This window comes from Lithobates pipiens, unplaced genomic scaffold (genome assembly GCF_037356315.1).
Source record: "Lithobates pipiens isolate NorthernLeopardFrog02 unplaced genomic scaffold, aLitPip1_a1.2 Scaffold_23, whole genome shotgun sequence".
NCBI lineage: Eukaryota > Metazoa > Chordata > Amphibia > Anura > Ranidae > Lithobates > Lithobates pipiens.
In genome coordinates, this window is record NW_027507785.1 from 142188822 (window position 1) to 142210015 (window position 21194).

Below are 21194 nucleotides of genomic sequence, written 5' to 3' on the forward strand. Positions count from 1 at the left end.
CCTGGGCCCGGCCTTGAGCCTTTCCTGTAGAGGGGGGTTGAGAAGGCCGTCGCCACTGCTTAGAGCTTGATGCTCCGGGAGAGAGAGAACGCCTAAATGATGGACGTTTGCTCCTTTTGACTGGAAGGAGAGTAGATTTACCCCCTGAAATTTTTTGGACGAATTTGTCTAATTCTTCTTTAAACAAACGTTCCCCTTTAAACGGGAACCCAATCAAATGCTTCTTGCATGATAGCTCAGCTGCCCAATTCTTTAGCCATAGGGCCCTTCGCATGTGTACCAACAGGAGAGACAAACGAGATGCTTGTTGGACAGAATCCAAAATCGCATCAATCATGAAACACAGAATTTGAGGTATTTCTGCATAATTCTCCACTTCCTCACTGGGAAGGAGGCCAAGCATCTGCTTAACCTGTTCCTTGAGGAACTGACACAACCCCACAGCTGCGACTGTAGGTTGCACTACAGTGCCAGTCATGGAAAAGGAGGCTTTTAATAATGTTTCCAGCTTCTTATCAGTTGGATCTTTAAATACCTGAGCATTATCCAAAGGACAGGTCAGGTTTCTATTCATGCAAGAAACAGTTGCATCGACAGATGGGACCCCCCATTTCTTGGTGAAACTTTCCTCCAGAGGATAAAGCATAGAAAACCTTTTAGGAGGAGCAAATTGTTTATCGGGATGTCCCCAATCCTCATACAACAATTTATCCATTAAGGGATTAATTGGAAAGGAAAAGGCAGGTTGTGGGACTTTCCTGACTCCCAGGGAAGAAACAGAGGACGTAGCGATCTCAGCAGCAGGCATTCTGAATGTGGTACGCACCAATTCAGTATAATACTGCACCTGTTTTCTGAGAGCCTGGGAGGAGGGGACTCTCTCCTCTTCCTCTGATTCATCCGACTGCTCAAGATTCCTGTCCCAAGATAGGGATCTCTCCTCATTGTCAGAAGTGTCATCTGAAAGAGGAATCTCAGCAGAGGGAGGGGATCTACCCCTTTTCCTGCTATCTTTCAGGGAAGCTGAAATAAAATTCATGATTCTCCCTTCAAAACCCTCCAATGTAGCCCTAAGGGAGTCCTCAGTGATGTATACCGGGGCTGAAATATTAGGAGATGCTGCAAATCCTGACAGGGGCACTGACTCATCCTGTGAGGCTGACTCCAGTCTTGCAGGGGGGGGGATGGTAACCTACAGGCATTTTTAGAACCCCTAGACCTAGGCGGTGACTTACCAGTGTCCTTGTTATCTCCCCCTGAGACCCTCTTACGAGGAGACATAGTCCTAAGCTACAAAGCAGAGGTACTAGTACAAAGTGCAATCACTGTTGTGCTTAAAGTCTCACAATAAATATATATGCTTAAACTGCACAACCTGATGCTGAGTAGGTGTCTTAGGTTTGCCTGGATCCAATCCCTTGGGATGCTTACTGCCCACAGCTCCTGTGTCTCCACTTACAGCCCCCTGATGCCCTGGGCTGTAAAACTGCCGCCTGGCGCCTGCGCTGTACAGCGCCGTGCACACCGAACGACGCAGCTCGAATCACACTCCTGCCTCCTCCATTAGCACGGGAGCGTGCTTGGCGCGCGTGCACGAGGACTGCCGGTATCAAGGGGGGGAGGGAATTGCCATCGGAGCTGTCTGGGACCCCTGTATTACCTTCATTGTGGCAGAGATTGCAGTGGAGACATGAGTCATCTGGGAGAACCAGGCTTCACTGAGCGTGTGTATCTGAAAGGCATGTAAGTATGCATCAGGCTGCTCTTACTCCCTATCAGAAGACAGGCTGGTGTATTCTAGCTAGTTTTTACAGTCTAGTGTATACAGAAGACAGGCTGTGGTATACAGAGGGTTTAGTGTATTCAGAGAGTCTAGTGTATACAGTCGGCGAGTGTATACATAATACTGGCTAGTTCACACAGTGTTTACAGAGATGCAAGGGTTTACAGAGAAGCTAGTGTATATAGAAGACTACAGCATACAGAAGAAAGGCTAGTGAATACAGAATACAGACTTGTGTATGCAGATAAGCTTGAGTATACAGAGATGCTAGAGTAAACAGTGAGGCTGGGGTACACAGAGAGGCTAGTTTAAAGAGAGGCTAGTTTAAAGAGAGGCTAGTATATACAAAGATGTTAGTGTATATAGAGAGGTTAGTGTATAGAGAGAGTCGAGTGTATACAGAAGACAGGCTTGGGTATACATCAAAGCTGACAGTGTATACAGAAGACTGGGTAGTGTATACAGAGAGTCTAGTGGGTACAGAAGACAGGCTGGTGTATTCTAGCTAATTTTTACAGTCTAGTGTATACAGAAGACAGGCTGTGGTATACAGAGGGTTTAGTGTATTCAGAGAGTCTGGTGTATACAGTCGGCGAGTGTATGCATAAGACTGGCTAGTTTACACAGTGTTTACAGAGATGCAAGGGTGTACAGAGAAGCTAGTATATATAGAAGACTACAGCATACAGAAGAAAGGCTAGTGAATACCGAATAAAGGCTGGCTTCTACAGAGAGGCTAGTGCATACAGTGAAGCTATTTTATATAGAAGCCTGGTTAGTGTATACAGAGAAGCTAGTGTGTACAGAAGAAAGGCTAGACAGGCTATAAAGAGAGACAAGTGTTTACAGAGGACAGTTTGGGGTATAGAGAGATGCTAGTTTATACAGAGAGACTAATGTATACAGAAGACAGGCTAGGGCATAAAGAAGACAGAAGACGGGCCAGTGTATTCAGAAAATAGGCTAGTGTATACCGAAGACAGGCTATTGTATGCAGAAGACCGGCTAGTGTATACAGAAAAACTAGTGTATAACAGAGAGCGTAGTGTATATAGAAGACAGGCCAGGGTATAAAGAAGACAGAGTAATGTATACAGAAACAGAAAACATGCTCGTGTATATAGAGAGGCTAGTGAATTTAGAGGGTAGGCTAAGTGATAACAGAAGACAATCTTGGATATACAGACACATTTCATCATTTCATCTAGCTCACATCGCTAATGGAGTTTGTCTCATTGCCATGTTATGCCTTTTCATTCTTATGCTAAATATAGATTATACTCACTACACGATTTTAATCATCCACATCAACAGTTTTATTGCTTTTCTGACATTAACCGAGTATCTCTGACATTAACTGAGTATCTCTCTGCACTAGGATCTTATTAATAATAATAATAATAGGATTGTGTAAGGCAAAGAACAACTAGTCTAATATAAGCTTTCTCAGTGGTACCGGCATATCCTTTAAATTTAGACTATCAAGCTAAGCTTTCAATCTCTTACCGTTGAACAGCGATACTTCCTCCCTGCAATATTAAGCCATTTAAATGTCCTATTGGTCGTCTATATTATACAACTCTCTGAAAAGCATATATGTAGAGAATAAAACTAGTCTTACATCTTAATAAAACTGTTTTATTGCTCAACCCAGTGACAAAACATTCCTTTTTACCGCAGCAAAATGTGAGAAAAGCAGTGTAAGCCGTCTTTCTGCCATATGTTTCAGAAAAATAATGTACCGCTTTTAAATCCATATCAATTCCACATCCTAATTTAAACCGTCTTAAAATTTTAACATTTACTGATAGCAATTACTGATATTACATTATGATTAAACCAGTGAAAAGGACCGCGTAATGGAACTGTCAAATTAATCATAATCTCAGAGTTAACTTAGCTGATAAATTTACGATTTACGCTACGGTTTAAACTTAGATTTTTTCAAGCAAAGTCAATTTAATCTTAAATCATTTATACTATATTCTACGGTACTCTTAAATTATGTACTGTTTTTCTGTATTTTAGCCGTACTCATATTTCGTGTTATGTTGCAACCATCTAATCTCATTGCTATTCCGACATTCTGCCTTAATGAGGATATTACTTTGCAACTATCCCTTGAACCCTTTTGTGTATTCACTTTATCTCGACCTATATATACTGCCTCAATATACTTATTATTATATTATAGAGATTACTATCTCTAAATCATTGTAAACGTAACCATAGTTATAATGTACAGGTAATTTTACGTTAAAGCAAACTTCACACAAAACCATCTTTTTAAAACCTTTTACACACTGCACATTAAGAGTAATGCAACCATCTCTCTACCTCTATGCAATAGGATTCTCTTTCTGACTCTATTTTGTGTATTACGTCTTCTCCACATTAACTGTCACACTGATAACCATTTGTAACACATAACACTGGCAACCCATTTTTTAACAGCAGCAAAATGTGAGAAAAGCAGTGGGACGGTTTACTTGATTGAGAAGTGGTTGCAGTACCAAAGGATAGCAATAAAGTTTGATTACATTAATAACACATAATGCAACTATTTTACAATCACATTAAGCATACATCCTAATGTAAACTGTCTATCACTATTAATGTTCAGGGTTACTGATACATTATGCCGATAACCAGTGGAAACGGAAAACAGTCAGTGTAAGCCGTCTTCGTGCGTAACAAAATTAATGGAACGATTTACACGTTGGAATTTACAAGCTACGTCAATTTACTCTTATATAATGTATACCCTTTAGCTGCTTAGCTCACACTTTGCTGTATGTAGCCGCATTAACTGTATTAATGGTTACATGTAAGTAACCAATGGGTATTGACATTTCATGTCTATCTCACATCTCTAATGCAATTTGTCTCTTTGAGACACGTTGCTTATATTTGCTGATATTTCATGATTACAGCAATCATCTCATCTAATTGCTATTCCAACATTTTGCCTTGGTATTACTTTGCAACGCTCTATTGAACAATGTAAAGGTAAGCTAGATATTTTGTGTATTTCCACTTAAACTCGACCTGTATATACTGTCTCAATATTATCCTTTCTAATTTTGCTAAATTAGATTATAGAGTTTGCTATGTCTAAATCCAGGTTACCTACTCACCTTTATTACGTATACTGCTAATTTTAGGATAAAACAAAACCATCTTTTGCTTCTTTACACGCTGCACATATTAAGAGTAATACAATGCTATCGATGTGAACAGTTTAATTGCTCTTCTCACATTTAGCTGGTATATCTCTGCTATAGGAAACTGAATTTGTACTACAACGATAACTCGTCTAATATCAGTCCACTCAGTGCTACCGGGATAACTTTTGCATTTAGAGTAATGAAATGATTTCTCAGTCATTTTGAAGCTATTGCAACAAACTTCCGATCTCTTTTCCCCTGCAATACATAAGCTCTGCAATATTAAGGAATATTTAGCTGCTTAGCTGAAACTTTGCTGTACGTAGCCGTGTTAACTTTATTAATGGTTACCTGTAAGTAACCAATGGGGATTGACATTTCATGTCTAATTCACATTCACATTTCTAATGCAGTTTGTCTTTTTGCCATGTCATCCTTTGCCAGTTATTATCCTTTCTCTTCATTATGCTATATTTGGGGTATATTCACTACATGATTAAAGACACGTAATGAACCTGATTGATAAAAACCTAAACTCGTCGTTGCTCTTATTTCGTGTATTTCCACTTAAACCCGACCTGTATATACTGTCTCAATATTAATCTGAGTTATTTTGCTATATTTATTATTAGAATAACCAGATTACGATCTCTAAATCCTGGTAAACCAACTCACACAAAACCATCTTATTTCTACCTTACACGCAGCACATTACATATTAAGATATTAACATTTAACCGGTATCTCTCTGCAATAGTAAACGAAATGTGTAGATCACTCATCTAATATCAGTCTTCTCAGTGCTACCGGAACAACTTTTAAATTTAGAGTAATGCAGCGATTACTCAGTTTTATGAAGGTACTGCAACTAACGCTTTGGATTTCTTTCCTGTTAAATTACGCTCTGCAATATTAAGCCATGTAAGTTGTCCTATTGGTCTACTAACAATGCTATGTATAATAATACAAATCTTTCAAAAGCAATATCGTCTCACTACAATACTTACACTCTGCATAATAAATATGAATAATGCGACTAATGCTAATAATAAAGTCGTCTAAAACTCGGCTATAGGTAGAGAATAAAACTATCTTACATCAAAATAAACCATGTACTGCGAAACCAATAACATCCAATTACTGAACGTCTATCAGTCAATGACTTAACAAAATAAACTTAGCACTCTTTTGCTCTATTTTGTATATTTGTAATTCTCCACATTAACTGTCACATTGATATCACCACTGACAACACACCAGTGACTTTTTAACAGCACCAAAATATGAAAAAAGCACTGTAACTCTTTACATGATTTAGAAGTAGTTGCATTAGCAAAAAATAAAGTTCTGTCTTCTGTACACGCTAGCCTTTCTGTATACATTAATCTTTCTGTGTACACCAGTCCCTCTATATAGACTAGCCTCTCTGTCTTCTGTATACACGTGCCCGTAACCTATATACACTAGCCTGCCTTCTTTTTACAATAGTCTCGGTGTCCCAGCCTCTCTGCATACTCTAGCCTCACTGAATTCCCCAGACTCTCTTCTATTCTTCTTCTATACACAAGCCTATCTGTAAACAATAGCTTGTCATCTGTACACACTAGCCTCTCTGTATACACTAGCCATTCTTCTGTATACACTAGGCTCAGGGGAATAACATTAGCCTATCTGTATTACCTTGTTTGACTTTTCTGTTTTCTCTTTCTATTCTAGGGTGTACCTCGCCGTATACCCAAGCCAGTCTTATTACCCCAGCCTCATTCCAATTATAATAGCCGCACTGGGTTTTTGACAGGCGGTCTTGTGTTGGGTTTTTTCAGTCTGCTCAGCCATCTTCTTGCAGGGGTTCTTCGGGTCAGCCCTTGCTCCCTTTTGCCCACGTATCCTCTCATTCACAAGAAGTTCATTCTCATGTCTGGGTTACCTTGGGCATCAGGCTCATCCTATCCTTCACGGGACATTCATTTGGGTTTGCGTAGCTTGCAGGCTCTTAGGGGGTTCCTTCTCATCTCCAGGTCAGCAGTCGGTGGGTTCTACTCTCACAGCGGTAACTTACTGGTTACTTACAGTTGGCATTTGGGCATACGTCATTTTATGGATGGGATCTTTACCTTCCCTTTTCCAACTATACTTGTGTCTTTTTGCCCTCTTTTCAGGCATACTGACCGTCCAGGCCATGGCACACCTTAGGCCTTGGTTCTTAAGTAATATCGCATTTCCCACTTGAAGACTCCGATTAAAAGTGGGAAGGCTGGCCGCAGTATTTGTGGGAGGAGCCTGAGGGACTATTTAAGCCTCCTCCTCTGTCAGGGCCAGGGTTGGTGTTTTCTAGGGAGAGAGAGACTGGGTTACACAGACTTGCTAGTGTATACAGACGGAATAGTGTAGTGTACAGAGACAAGCTGACAGTGAGGCCGGGGTATAATGAGAAGCTGGGTTATACAGTAGACAGGCTAGTTTATATAAAAGACAAAATTGGGTAAACAGAATACAGGCTGGGGTATAATGAGAGGCAAGATTATACAGAGAGGCTAGGGTACACAGAGAGGCTAGTGTATAAAGATGTATACAGAAAGGCGGGGTATACAGAGAGACTAGGTGTATAAAAGACAAGCTAGGGACGGACTAGTGTATACAAAGGACCGGCTAGTTGATACAGAGAGGCTAATGTGTACAAAAGACAGGCTAATGTATACAGATAGGCTAGATTATACAGAAGAACGTCCTGGGTATGCAGAGCGCTCAGCTTCAAGGGAAGGCCAACATGACTTTCTGACAGATCTGACTTTCATCCCCTTGCCCTCTCTGCCCCGGTCATCTGGTGGCAGTTTTATGCTCTTCCCTGGCCCCCACCCATTCATAATCCTTACCGACCTTTCCTTCCGCTGCTCACAGGAACACACTGGATGACTTGTCTAATTAACCAACTTGTAAAAGACACCGCTATCCTCCTGTCTGACACCGGTCCCCCTTGGAGGCTTTACCCCTCACTGTTTGGGTGGTCCCTGCCTCCCCCTGGATGCTCCACATATACCCCGACGACATTGTCGGAGGGGCACCACTTGACAGGACACGGGGCTGTCATGCTGGTGGCATCTCCCATTGGAGGAAGGGATGATGGCCTCAACCCCTTGGCAGCAGGTTCTTTCATGTACAGACCAGGGCGGCTCATCTTCCCTTCTGGAGTCTTGACCTTAGAGGGGGGAGTTGCACTTTGGGGGGTCTGAGTGATACCTAGTGCGCTGTACTGGAAGGGCTTGACATTCCCACATCTGTGTCCCCTCTCCCTGGTTGCGCCCCTCGTCCCCCCCCCCTCTGGCCCCCACCTACTCTTGGCCGACATTGCCTTCTGCAGCTTTCGGGGACACTCTGGATGACTTATTTATTGAGCCTATTGGTACGAGACACTGCTTCCCTCCAGTTTGACTCTGGACCCCCCTGGAGGATTTACCCCTTACTGTTTGGGCAGTCCCAGCCTCCCTCTGGATGCTCTACACAGCCCCTGATGGCGATGCAGGAGAGACACTAATTGGCAGGCCCCAGAACTGCTGCTCGGGTGAAGTCTCCCGTTGGATGGAGGGATGGTGGCCCCAGCCCCTTGCCTGCCGGATTCTCCATGCACCGACCAGGGCTGCTCCTCTTTCATCTGGATGTGGTGACCATGGAGGGGATTAGTTGAAACTTATGGTGTCCGGGTGGTTGCTGGTGTGAGTGTGCTAAAGGACTTGACATTTCCGCATGTTTGTCCCCTCTCCCTTGCTGCCCCCCCTTCCCTCCCCCCTTCCCTCCCTTACCTCCTTCCCTTCCCTCCCCCTTTCCCTCCCCCTTTCCCCCCTTCCCCCCCTCTTTCCCCCCCTTCCCTCCCCTTTTTCCCCCGGAGCGTGGACGGAGGAGAGGGGGTAAGGAGAGGACAATCTGCCAAAGGGAGAGACCCCTCAGTGCTGACAGTGCTGACAGTTCTATGCTCTACCTCTGTTTTGATTATACTATTGTTTTTTGGTTCTATGATGTTACTGATTGTCTTTTATTTGCATACCGGTATCAGACGTGACATTTACTACTGCCGGGACTGGGGGGACTGGGATCCGGGGGCTCCCTCTCCGACCTGTCTACCCACCAACCCAAGTAGGACGGCGCTTTAAACCCAGTGTACATCTGGTAAGCGCTATAGCATAATTGTGCTGTTTTAGTGTACAATTCCTGTACTGTTGAGTGCGGACAACCCTTAATTTCCCTCTCCCCCTGGGGTTGAGGTGCCCGGCCTCTTTTTCCCCTTACCTTTTCTTCCATTTGCCCTTCCTTTCTCCCCCTTAGTTCCCGTCATCCATTACCTACCCAATACCTACCTCAGTTCTTTGCTTTTCTCTGACGTCCCCCTTCCCGAGGAGCGATGGCAGACTCAGTCAAGGTCACCTCTCTAAGGAACTAAGGAAAGGTTAAGGGACTGAACTCCTCTGAAAAACGGTGAAATCTCCTGTGAGAACTGAAGACTTCCTGTACTGATGTGGCCTTTATACAAGAAACACATTTTAAAAATACTAGCCTCCCCTTTCTACGGTCAAGATCCTTCCCTAAGGATCTTAGGGGGTTCCTTCTCATCTCCAGATCAGGAGTCGGTGGGTTCTACTCTCACAGCGGTAACTTACCGGTTACTTACAGTTGGCATTTTGGCATACGTCATTTTATGGATGGGATCTTTAACTTCCCTTTTCCACCTATACTTGTGTCTTTTTGCCCTCTTTTCAGGCATACTGACCGTCCAGGCCATGGCACACCTTAGGCCTTGGTTCTTAAGTAATATCGCATTTCCCACTTGAAGACTTGAAGAGTGTGCTCTACACACTCTACTAACCCCTTCTCTAAGACCAAGGGAATCTCCATTCTGATCTCTAGCAGGCTCCCCTCGGTTCTCCAGGATTCTCTGGTGGACCCTGGGGGCCGATATCTTTTTCTCAGGGGCCACATTGGGGAGCTCCTTTTTACATTTGCCACTGTGTACGCTCCCAATGATCACCAAGACACATTCCTCAGAACTACCCTGCACAGATTATGTGACTTTCGGGAGGGCCAGTTGATATTAGGTGGGGACTTTAATGTCCCCTTTCGCAATCGGTTGACACTTCTGCCTCTTGCTCCTCGCTCCTCATTTCCTCTAGAAAGCGGATTACTAAGTGTTTACTGAATGACCAATTAGTTGATGTCTGGTGTCTGCAACACTCTGGGGAAAGGGACTACTCTTTTTGCTCTTCCTCTCACAAATCATACTTGAGGATAGACTTCTTCTTGATTCCACATGACCAACTGCACTTGGTGAGCTCTTCCTCCATCGGCCATATTACTTGGTCCGACCACGCTCCTGTAGCCCTTACCTACACCCTCTCTAGGAACCCCTCACCTAGGTCTCTATTCTGACACCTTAATGAGAGCCTCCTCCAGATACCGGAAGTTATAGCAGATGTGACCAGGGAATTGGACCTTTATTTCCAAGAAAACTAAACGCAGGACTGCGACCCGGGGATAATTTGGGAGGCTCACAAGTCAGTACTCTGCAGGGTACTTATCAGGCACGGGGCGCGCATTAAACGAACACGGAAGGAACAGCTTGCTAATCTGTTTTGTGAACTTGCCTCTGTGGAAGCGAAACGAGTGGGTGGTCTCTTTGGTATCCCTGGGCTACAAGCTGGAGTTTCAGGAGAATCCACCTTCTCGCTTTCTAAGGTCAAGGATCCCCAGGGACCCAGTAAAGCAAAGACCGCTATTTCTGGCCTTAGATCACTTACTATCCCAGGGGGTGATAGTAGAAGTGGACCCAAAAGAACAGGGTTCAGGGTTTTACTCGAATCTCTTCACCGTTCCAAAGCCAAATAGAAGTGTCAGACCTATCCTGGATCTGAAGGATTTGACCCGTTTTTTACGCATCCGGTCCTTCTGAATACAGTCAATTCGCACTGTGGTCTCCTCCCTGCAAGGGGGAGAGTTTATGGCATCAATAGACATCAAGGATGCATATCTCCATGTGCCAATTTTTCCCGCACACCAAAAGTATCTAAGGTTCACGGTAGAGCGGCGCCATTTTCAATTTGTGGCCTTGCCGTTCGGGCTAGCTACGGCCCCTCGAGTCTTCACAAAGATTCTGGACCCTCTCTTGGCAAACCTAAGAGCTCAGGGTATAGCCGTCATGGCTTATCTAGACGATTTGCTTCTCATAGAGAAAACAGTAGCGCTCCTGAACCACAGTGTTACCAGAACGCTAGAACAGCTGGAACGCCTAGGTTGGATTATAAACCTAGAAAAGTCGTCCCTACAGCCTGCTACCAGGTTGGAATACCTGGGTATGGTTATCGACACTGCTCAGGGCAAGGTGTTTCTACCAAGGCCAAAAGTCTTGGCCATTGGGGATCTGGTGCGCCTAATTCTGGGCAGAAGATCTTCCCCCATTCGGTTGTGCATGAGACTGTTAGGGAAAATGGTTGCCTCCTTCGAGGCCGTTCCATTCGCCTAGTTCCACTCAAGGCCTCTGCAAAGATGCATCCTTGCGGCTTGGAACAGGAAGCCCCAGTCCTTGGATCTTCCTATGCGTCTATCCCCAGGGACACGCAAGAGTCTCGTCTAACGAGTCTAAGAGTCTCGTTACAAACCGAGAATTTGCTGAAAGGCAAAACTTTTCTTCCTCTTCCATGGAAGATTATTATGACAAATGGCAGCCTGACAGGCTGGGGAGCAGTGTTGGAGGAGACGTGCTCGCAGTGGAAATGGTCTGTGATCGAGAAGCTATTGCCCATAAATGTCTTGGAGATCCAGGCAGTTTATATGGCTCTCATAAACTGTTCTTTCAGACTACGGGGTCTCCCTGTTCGAGTTCAGTCCGACAATGCCACAGCAGTGGCCTATATCAATCACCAGGGTGGTACCAGGAGTCTGGTTGCGCAAAAAGAGGTGAATCGCATACTTGTCTGGGCAGAAAGGCATGTTCCATGCCTTTCTACAGTCTTCATTCCAGGAGTGGAAAATTGGCAGGCAGATTTTCTGCGCCGCCAGCAGTTGTGCCTAGGAGAATGGGCTCTGCACCCCGACGTGTTTTGGAACATATGTCGCAGGTGGGGTACTCCAGACGTAGATCTGTTTGCGTCCAGGTTCAACAGAAAACTGGACAAATTCGTGTCAAGGACAAGAGATACACTCGCTCAGGGGTCGAATGCTCTGACAGTTCCCTGGGATCAGTAAAATTTGATTTATGCCTCCCCCCGTGCCCGCTTCTGCCGCGGTTCCTGGGAAGAGTCTAGTGGGAAACAAAGTCGCTTCTTTTGGTAGCCCTGGCTTGGCCCAGGCGACCGTGGTACGCAGAGATCATGAAGTTGGCAGTAGGCAGGCTGTGGATCCTCCCTCTCCGGCCAGATCTGCTCTCACAGGGTCCAATTTACCATGCTGCTTTACACAGTCTGAATTTGACGGTTTGGCTGCTGAGACCCACATTCTGAGAGACCGTGGGCTTTCGGGGCCAGTCCTTTCTACTCTGGTCAATGCCAGAAAGCCGGCCTCCAGGCTTATTTACTACAAAATCTGGAGGGCATATGTTTCCTGTTGTGAACTCAGGGAATGTCATCCTAGAAAGTATGTCATTAGCAGGATCTTGGCCTTCCTCCAGTCAGGCCTAGAAATGAATTTGGCCGTAAGCACTATCAAGGTGCATATTTCGTCCTTGTCAGTGTTTTTTCAGAAACCACTTGCATCACATTCCCTGGTGCGGGCTTTCATCCAGGGGGCTATGAGGATAAGGCTGCCAGTCAAACCTCCGGTATGCCCATGGGATCTGAATTTGGTTCTCTCAGCTTTGCAGGGGCAACCTTTTGAACCTTTGCATCAGGCTTCGTTAGTTCTTTTGACTAAAAAATTGGTTTTCTTGGTAGCCATATCCACGGTCAGAACTAGCAGCTCTCTCCAGTAAAGAACCGTATCTAATTATTCATAAGGACCTGGTGGTAATGCGTCCCAACAGGTCCTTTCTGCCTAAGGTGGTTTCAGGATTCCATTTGAATCAAGATTTAAGCCTACCATCCTTTTTTCCGGACCCACAGTCCGCAGAAGAAGAATCTTTGCACACTTTGGATGTGGTAAGGGCAATCAGTATCTATCTTCAGGCAACTGCTCAGATAAGGAAAACTGGTTGCTTATTTATTTTGCCGGAAGGCCCTAGGAAGGGCCAGGCGGCATCAAAATCCACTCTCTCAAGGTGGATTAGACAGATTATTTCTCAGGCCTATAGTGTTAAAGGGAAGATCCCTCGTTTTCAAGTGAGAGCGCACTCAACTAGGGCTGTAAGTGCTTCTTGGGCAGTGCATCACCAGGCCTCCCTGGCTCAGATCTGTAAGGCTGCAACTTGGTCATCAGTCCACACATTCACCAGATTCTATCAGGTGGATGTCAGAGGGCAAGAGGATATCGCCTTTGGGCGCAGTGTACTGCAGGCTGCAGTTTAGGTCCTTGGCGGTCTATATATTATGATCTGTGTCTCCCTGCCCTCAATCTGAGCATTGCTTTGGGTCATCCCACTATGTAATGAAGCTCCTGTGTCCTGTGATGTATGATCAAGAAAATAGGATTTTTATATACAGCTTACCTGTAAAATCCTTTTCTTGAGAGTACATCACGGGACACAGGGCACCCACCCCTCTTGGGTTTTACATGGTTTCCTATTGCTTTGCTACAAAACTGAGGTGCCCCCCATATGGGAGGGGTTATATAGGGGAGGAATTCTCCTTAATTGGGGGTTAACCAGTGTCCAATCACCAGAGGTGCCTATATAACCCACTATGTAATGAAGCTCCTGTGTCCCGTGATGTACTCTCAAGAAAAGGATTTTACAGGTAAGTTGTATATAAAAATCCTATTTTTTATGTTGTTGGCGTTGACCTGTTTTTTTTTGCTTGTTTCCCAAGATGACCATCTTGGCGTTTGTCAAGAGGGTGAGAGTGCCCAAAGAAAGTGCCTACGGCCAAATCACCCTGAAAGTGCCCGATCTTGTCTGATCTCGGAGGCTAAGCATTGTCGGGCCTGATTAGTAACTGGAAGGGAGACCGACTGGGAATACCAGGTGCCGTAGGCTTCTTTTTATGTTGCTGGCGTTGACATTTTTTTTTTTCCGCTTGTTTCCCAAGGTGACCATCTTGGCATTTGTCAAGAGGGCTGAGAGAGCCCAAAGAAATCTCCTACGGCCACATCACCCTGAAAGCGCCCGATCTTATCTGATCTCAGAGGCTAAGCAGGGTCCAGCCTGGATAGTACCTAATTACAGGTGCCGTAGGAATCTTTTTATATTGTTGGCTTTGACCTGTTTTTTTTCGCTTGTTTCCCAAGGTGACCATTTTAGCATCTGTCAAGAGTTTTGAGTATGTCCCAAAGCGTTCGCCTAAGGCCCCATCACCCTGAAAGCGCCCGATCTCAGAGGCTAAGCAGGGTCAGGGTCAGATGGGAGACCGCCAGGGTCTATGTTGTTGGCGTTGACCTGTTTTTTTTCACTTGTTTCCCAAGATGACCATCTTGGCATTTGTTAAGAGGGTTGAGAGTGTCTGAATAGAACACCTATGGCCACATCACCCTGAAAGCGCACAATCTCATCTGATCTCAGAGGCCTAGCAGTGTACGGCCTGGTTAATACCTGTATGGGAGACCATCTGTGAATACCAGGTGCCGTAGGCTTCTTTTTATGTTGTTGGTGTTGACCTGTTTATTTTCGCTTGTTTCCCAAGGTGACCATCTTGGCGTTTAACAAGAGGGTCCAGAGTGCCCAAAGAGACCACCTACGGCCCCATCACCCTGAAAGCACCCAATCTTGTCTGATCTCGGAGGCTAAGCAGTGTCAGGCCTGGTTAATACCAGGATGGGAGAACGTCTGGGAATAACAGGTGCCGTAGGCTTCTTTTTATGTTATTGGCCTTGACCTGGTTTCTTTTTTCACTTGTTTCCCAAGGTGACCATCTTGGCATTTGTCAAGAGGGTTGAGAGTGCCCAAAGAGATCACCTACGGCCCCATCACCATGAAAGCACCCAATCTTGTCTGATCTCGGAGGCTAAACAGTGTCGGGCCTGGTTAGTACCTGGATGGGAGACCGCCTTGGAATACTAGGTGCCATAGGCTTCTTTTTATGTTGTTGGCTTTGACCTGTTTTTTTCACTAGTTTCTCAAGGCGACCATCTTGGCGTTTGTCAAGAGGGTTGGGCGTGTCTTGAAGAGAACGCTTACGGCCACATCACCCTGAAAGCACCCGATCTCATCTGATTTCAGAGGCTAAGCAGTGTCAGGCCTGGTTAGTACCTGGATGGGAGACTGCCTGGAAAGACCAGGTGCCATAGAAGGATCTGGCCTGGTTAGTGTCTTGATTGGGAGATCGCCTGGGAATACCGGATGCCGTAGGCTTCTTTTTATGTTGTTGGCTTTGACCTGTTTTTTTTTAGCTTGTTTCCCAAGGTGAGCATCTTGGCCTTTGTCAAGAGGCTTCAGAGTGCCCAAAGAGAATGCCTACGGCCAAATCACCCTGAGAGAGCCCAATCTCATCTGATCTCGGGGGCTAAGCAGCGATGGGCCTGGTTAGTACCTGGATGGGAGAAAGCCTGGGAATACCAGGTGCTGTAGGCTTCTCATTATGTTGTCGGCGTTGACCTGTTTTTTTTCCCTTTTTTCCCAAGGTGACCATCTTGGCATTTGTCAAGAGGGTTGAGAGTGCACAAAGAAATTGCCTACGGGCACAACACCCTGAAAGCGCCCAATCTCATCTGGTCTCAGAGGCTAAGCAGGGTTGGGCCTGGTTTGTACGTGGATGGGAGACCACCTGCGTTTTCCAGATGCCGCAGGCTTCTTTTTATGTTGTTGGTGTTGACCTGTTTTTTTTCGCTTGTTTCCCAAAGTGATCATCTTGGCATTTGTCAAGAGGGTAGAGAGTGCTTAAAGAGATCGCTTACAGCAGCATCACCCTGAAAGCACCCTATCTCTTCTGATCTCGGAGGCTAAGAAGGGTTGGGCCTAGTTAGTACTTGAATGGGAGATGGCCTTGGAATACCAGGTGCCGTATTCTTCTTTTCATGTTGTTGGCGTTGACCTGTTTTTTTCCGCTTGTTTCCCAGGGTGACTATCTTGCCATTTTTCAAGAGGGATGAGAGTGCCCAAAGAGATTGCCCATGGGCACATCACCCTGAAAGCACCCAATCTCCTCTGATCTCAGAGGCTAGAAAGGGTCGTGCCTTGTTAATACCTGGATGGGAGACCGCCTGGGGAAACTAGGTGCTGTAGGCTTCTTTTTATGTTGTTGGCATTGACTTGATTTTTTGTTTGCTTCCCAAGGTGACCATCTTGGCGTTTGTCAAGAGGGTTGAGCGTGCCTGAAAAAATCTACTATGGCCGCATCACCCTGAAAGAGCCCAATCTCATTTGATCTCAGAGGCTAAGCAGGGTTGGGACCTGGTTAGTACCTGGATGGGAGACCGCCTGGGATTTCTCAATGCCATATGCTTTTTTTTTAAGTTGTTGGCATTGACTTAGTTTTTTTTTGCTTGTTTCCCAAGGTGACCATCTTGGCGTTTGTCAAGAGGGTTGAAAGTGCCTGAAGGGATTGCCTACGGGCACATCACCCTGAAAGCACCTGATCTCGTTTGATGTTGGAGGCTAAGAAGAGTCTGACCTTGTTAGTACGTGGATGGGAGACCGCCTGGGAATACCAGGTGTCGTAGGCTTCTTTTTATGTTGTTGGCGTTGACCTGTTTTTTTTTAGCTTGTTTCCCAAGGTCACCATCTTGGTGTTTGTCAAGAGGGTTGAGAGTGCCTGAAGAGATTGCCTATGGCCACATCACACTGAAAGCACCCAATCTTGTCTGATCTTGGAGGCTAAGAAGAGTCAGGCCTGGTTAGTACCTGGATGGGAGACCACCTGGGAATACCAGTTATTGTAAGCTTCTTTTTATGTTGTTGGCGTTGATTCCTTTTTTTTTTTTTTCGCTTGTTTCCCAAGGTGACCATCTTGGCATTTGTCAAGAGGGTTTAAAGTGCCCAAAGAGATCGCTTACAGCAGCATCACCCTGAAAGAGCCCTATCTCTTCTCATCTCTGAGGCTAAGAAGGGTTGGGCCTAGTTAGTACCTGTATGGGAGATGGCGTTGGAATACCAGGTGCCGTATTCTTCTTTTTATGTTGTTGACATTGATCTGTCTTTTTTCGCAAGGTTGGGCCTTGCTAGTACCTGGATTGGAGACCACCTGGGAATACTTTTTATGTTGTTGGCGTTGACTTGTTTTTGTTTTGTTTGTTTACCAAGGTGACCATCTTGGTGTTTGTCAAGAGGGTTGAGAGTGCCTGAAGAGCTTGCCTATGGCCACATAACCCTGAAAGCACCAGATCTCGTCTGATCTCAGAGACTAAACAGGGTCGGGCCTTGTTAATACCTGGATGGGAGACCACCTGGGAATACTAGGTGCTGTAGACTTCTTCTTATGTTGTTGGCGTTAACTTGTTTTTTTTTGTTTTTTTCCCAAAGTGACCATCTTGGCATTAGTCAAGAGGGTTGAGAGTGCCTGAAGAAATCTCCTACGGCCACATCACCCTGAAAGAGCCCAATCTCATCTGATCTCAGAGGCTAAGCAGGGTTGGGACCAGTTTAATCCCTGGATGGGAGACCACCTGGGATTTCCAGATGCCGTAGTCTTCTTGTTATGTTGTTGCCGTTGACCTATTTTTTTCTGCTTGTTCCCAAGGTGACCATCTTGGCATTTTTCAAGAGAGTTGAGAGTGCCTGAAGATATTGGCTATGGCCACATCACCCTGAATCTGTTCCATCTCATCTGATCTTGTAGGCTAAGCAGGGCCGGGCCTGGTTAATGCCTGGATGGGAGACCGCCTGGGAATACCAGGTGTCGTAGGCTTCTTTTTTTTTTTCTACAAACAGGGAATGACGGTCCCCCGAGTACATAATGCAACAGAGAAATACAGAGCAAAAAGCAGCTGAACAATACTTGATACAGGTATATTCGCAAATGTGAGTCTGCCTTCCATCAATCATAATGATTCAAGGCACGGATAAAGTACAAGAATTTTTGTGTTATGCATCGGATCTCTGTCCAGAAGTCCACCAAGCTGGGGCAGGACCAAAAAATGTGGAGCAATGTGCCCTCTTCTTCTCCACACCTCCAGCATATGTTCGAGGAAGAGGGGAATTATTTATGCAGCTTTGATAGTGTCAAATACCACCTGATGAGAAGTTTAAAATTTGTCTCCTGTATCTTCGTGCACAGCGAGGTTTTGAGAGCCAAAGTGATAATGCGTTGTCTCTGTGCTGGGGAAAACGAGCAATCAAGGTCCTTTTCCCAGTTGGACAGACAGGTTAAGTGTGGGTGATCTGTTTGAGAGAGAATGTGGACCAAAGGGCCTTCGCTCCTGCATAGAGTCTCAAACTCCGTCTGAGGGCGGGTGAAAGTTTGAGTATTGGGGATGGAATGGAGAAAATTATGTTGTTGCGCCGCTCTCCAAAAAGGCAGTTGGAAAAGCCCTGTCGGATCTGTTAGGGTTCAGAAAGAAGGCCATTTTCCATCAATGACGAATTTAGACGCATGGTCTAGGTTGGAATTTCTAAGTGGGTCCCCGGTTCAAAGTTCGGATGGTCACGTATAGGGAATAGGGGGGAAGTCAAAGACGTGAGTGTGTTTTGGGTAGCGATCAGGTGACTGACTTTCAATGAAGCCCCTATAGTGGGATGTGACGTCAATTCTGTGGGTAAATCCTTATAGCACCACATGGCACTTCTTAGCGGAATTCGGGAGTGAGATTGTCCTAGTTGCACCCAGAGCTTAGAAAGTTTGTTTCCATTCCAGTCCAATACACACCCCAGATGGGAGGCCAGGTAGTAGCATCGCAAGTCAGGGAGAACCAACCCTCCCTGTTGTTTAGACAATGTCAGCTGTGACCACTTAAGTCTGAATTTTTGTGGGCCCAGTTAAATTGAGTGAGCAGGAATTGAGCTTGCTTAAAAAACGGCACTGGACTCTGGATCAGGAGAGCTTGGAAAAGATAGGTACATTTAGGGAGTATGTTCATTTTAATGAGATTGCATCTCCTGAACCAGGAATGGAGGCCAGAATGCCACCCGTGAAGCAAACTGCAGATCTTAGTGACAAGGGGTGGGGGAAAGTTCAACATAAACGTACGCGCGATGTCCGGTGGAATGTAAGTACCTAAGTACTTAAGGGCTGTATGGGTCCATTTAAATCGAAAATTGGACTGCAAGTCTAGTAACGTTTGCGGGGGGACTGCGACCCCCATGGCCTCTGATTTCAAGAAGTATCCCGTATATCTGGAATTCCCGAAGGAGATTTGGCAAGGAAACTCTGGGATTCTTCAACGAGAACAGCATGTCATCCACGTAGGCAGATATCTTGCACTCAATAGTACCCATTTGGAGTCCCGTTATGTCTGAGTTTTGTCGAATTGTGGAGAGAAAGGGTTCCAATGACAGTGCGAATAATAGGGGCGACAGGGGGCAACCCTGTCTGGTCCCATTCCCGATGTCAAGGGGAGATGAGAGCACCCCATTCGCTTTGAGTTGAGCTGAAGGGCGTGAGTATATCTTACTTATCCATGCCAGCATCCGTTCACTCAGACCTATATGGCGAAGGACCGAGAACATGAATGTCCATTTGACCCGATCAAAAGCCTTCTCGGCATCAGTACTCACGAAAAGACAAGGGGTCCCAGATGACTTTGCTTTATGGACCAGGGTAAGCACCTTAATGGTGTTATCCCTATCTTCCCTGGTGGGAATAAAACCTAAGTGGTCAATATGTATAAGGGACTGCAAGTGCTGTGCCAATCACGTGGCGAGGATTTTAGAGAATCGTTTTAGGACCGAATTTAGGAGGGAAATGGGTCTGTAGCTCCCACATAGGCCCGGGTCTTTGCCCTCCTTAGGTATCAACGAGATGTGGGCTCTAAGGTTATCCTCAGGAAAATCCCCATTCAAACTCAGAGTATTAAATAAATTCACCAAGCGCGGGCCGAGAATAGAATAAGTTCTTATAGTATTGTGCGGTATATCCGTCAGGGCCCGGAGCCTTACCCACCTTCGGAGGTCCCTGGACTTCTTCCAGTGTGATCGGGTCCTCCAAGTACTCCCGTGATTCCGATGAGAGGGTTGGTAGACCAGAACCGGTTTCATATCTGTCTATATTGTCCTGTCCGGACCCTGAATCGGGCAGGTTGTAGAGATCAGAGTAACATTTTTCAAAGACTTTGGCTATTTGAGTTGGGGTAGAGGCCCTCTGGCCATTCTCATCTATCAACTGTGGTATGTAAGAGGCAGATTTCAACTCATTTACCGACCATCATCCCTTCCTCCAATGGGAGATGCCACCGGCATGACAGCCCCGTGTCCTGTCAAGTGGTGCCCCTCTGACAATGTCGTCTGGGTATATGTGGAGCATCCAGGGGGAGGCAGAGACCACCCAAACAGTGAGGGGTAAAGCCTCCAAGGGGACCGGTGCCAGACAGGAGGATAGCGGTGTCTTTTACAATTTGGTTAATTAGACAAGTCATCCAGTGTGTTTCTGTGAGCAGCGGAAGGAAAGGTTGGTAAGGATTATGAATGGGTGGGGGCCAGGGAAGTGCTGTATGGGTCCATTTAAATCGAAAATTGGACTGCAAGTCTAGTAACGTTTGCGGGGGGACTGCGACCCCCATGGCCTCTGATTTCAAGAAGTATCCCGTATATCTGGAATTCCCGAAGGAGATTTGGCAAGGAAACTCTGGGATTCGTCAGCGAGAACAGCATGTCATCCACGTAGGCAGATATCTTGCAGTCAATAGTACCCATTTGGAGTCCCGTTATGTCTGAGTTTTGTCGAATTGTGGAGAGAAAGGGTTCCAATGACAGTGCGAATAATAGGGGAGTCACATTCCCGATGTCAAGGGGAGATGAGAGCACCCCATTCGCTTTGAGTTGAGCTGAAGGGCGTGAGTATATCTTACTTATCCATGCCAGCATCCGTTCACTCAGACCTATATGGCGAAGGACCGAGAACATGAATGTCCATTTGACCCGATCAAAAGCCTTCTCGGCATCTGTACTCACGAAAAGACAAGGGGTCTCAGATGACTTTGCTTTATGGACCAGGGTAAGCACCTTAATGGTGTTGTCCCTATCTTCCCTGGTGGGAATAAAACCTAACTGGTCAATATGTATAAGGGACTGCAAGTGCTGTGCCAATCAC

The 21194-nt window shown here is 45.7% G+C and overlaps 8 pseudogenes; all 8 read left to right on the forward strand.

Annotated features, from left to right (window-relative positions):
- Nucleotides 1–13937: 13937 nt before the first annotated feature.
- Nucleotides 13938–14056, forward strand: LOC143928735 (5S ribosomal RNA; annotated as a pseudogene).
- Nucleotides 14057–14748: 692 nt separating this feature from the next.
- On the forward strand, nucleotides 14749–14867 carry LOC143928431 (5S ribosomal RNA; annotated as a pseudogene).
- Nucleotides 14868–14969: 102 nt separating this feature from the next.
- On the forward strand, nucleotides 14970–15088 carry LOC143929007 (5S ribosomal RNA; annotated as a pseudogene).
- A 99-nt stretch (nucleotides 15089–15187) lies between these two features.
- On the forward strand, nucleotides 15188–15306 carry LOC143929086 (5S ribosomal RNA; annotated as a pseudogene).
- Nucleotides 15307–15467: 161 nt separating this feature from the next.
- LOC143928962 (5S ribosomal RNA) lies at nucleotides 15468–15586 on the forward strand (annotated as a pseudogene).
- A 1191-nt stretch (nucleotides 15587–16777) lies between these two features.
- LOC143929023 (5S ribosomal RNA) lies at nucleotides 16778–16896 on the forward strand (annotated as a pseudogene).
- A 407-nt stretch (nucleotides 16897–17303) lies between these two features.
- LOC143928815 (5S ribosomal RNA) lies at nucleotides 17304–17422 on the forward strand (annotated as a pseudogene).
- A 317-nt stretch (nucleotides 17423–17739) lies between these two features.
- On the forward strand, nucleotides 17740–17858 carry LOC143928442 (5S ribosomal RNA; annotated as a pseudogene).
- The last annotated feature ends 3336 nt before the right edge of the window (nucleotides 17859–21194 follow it).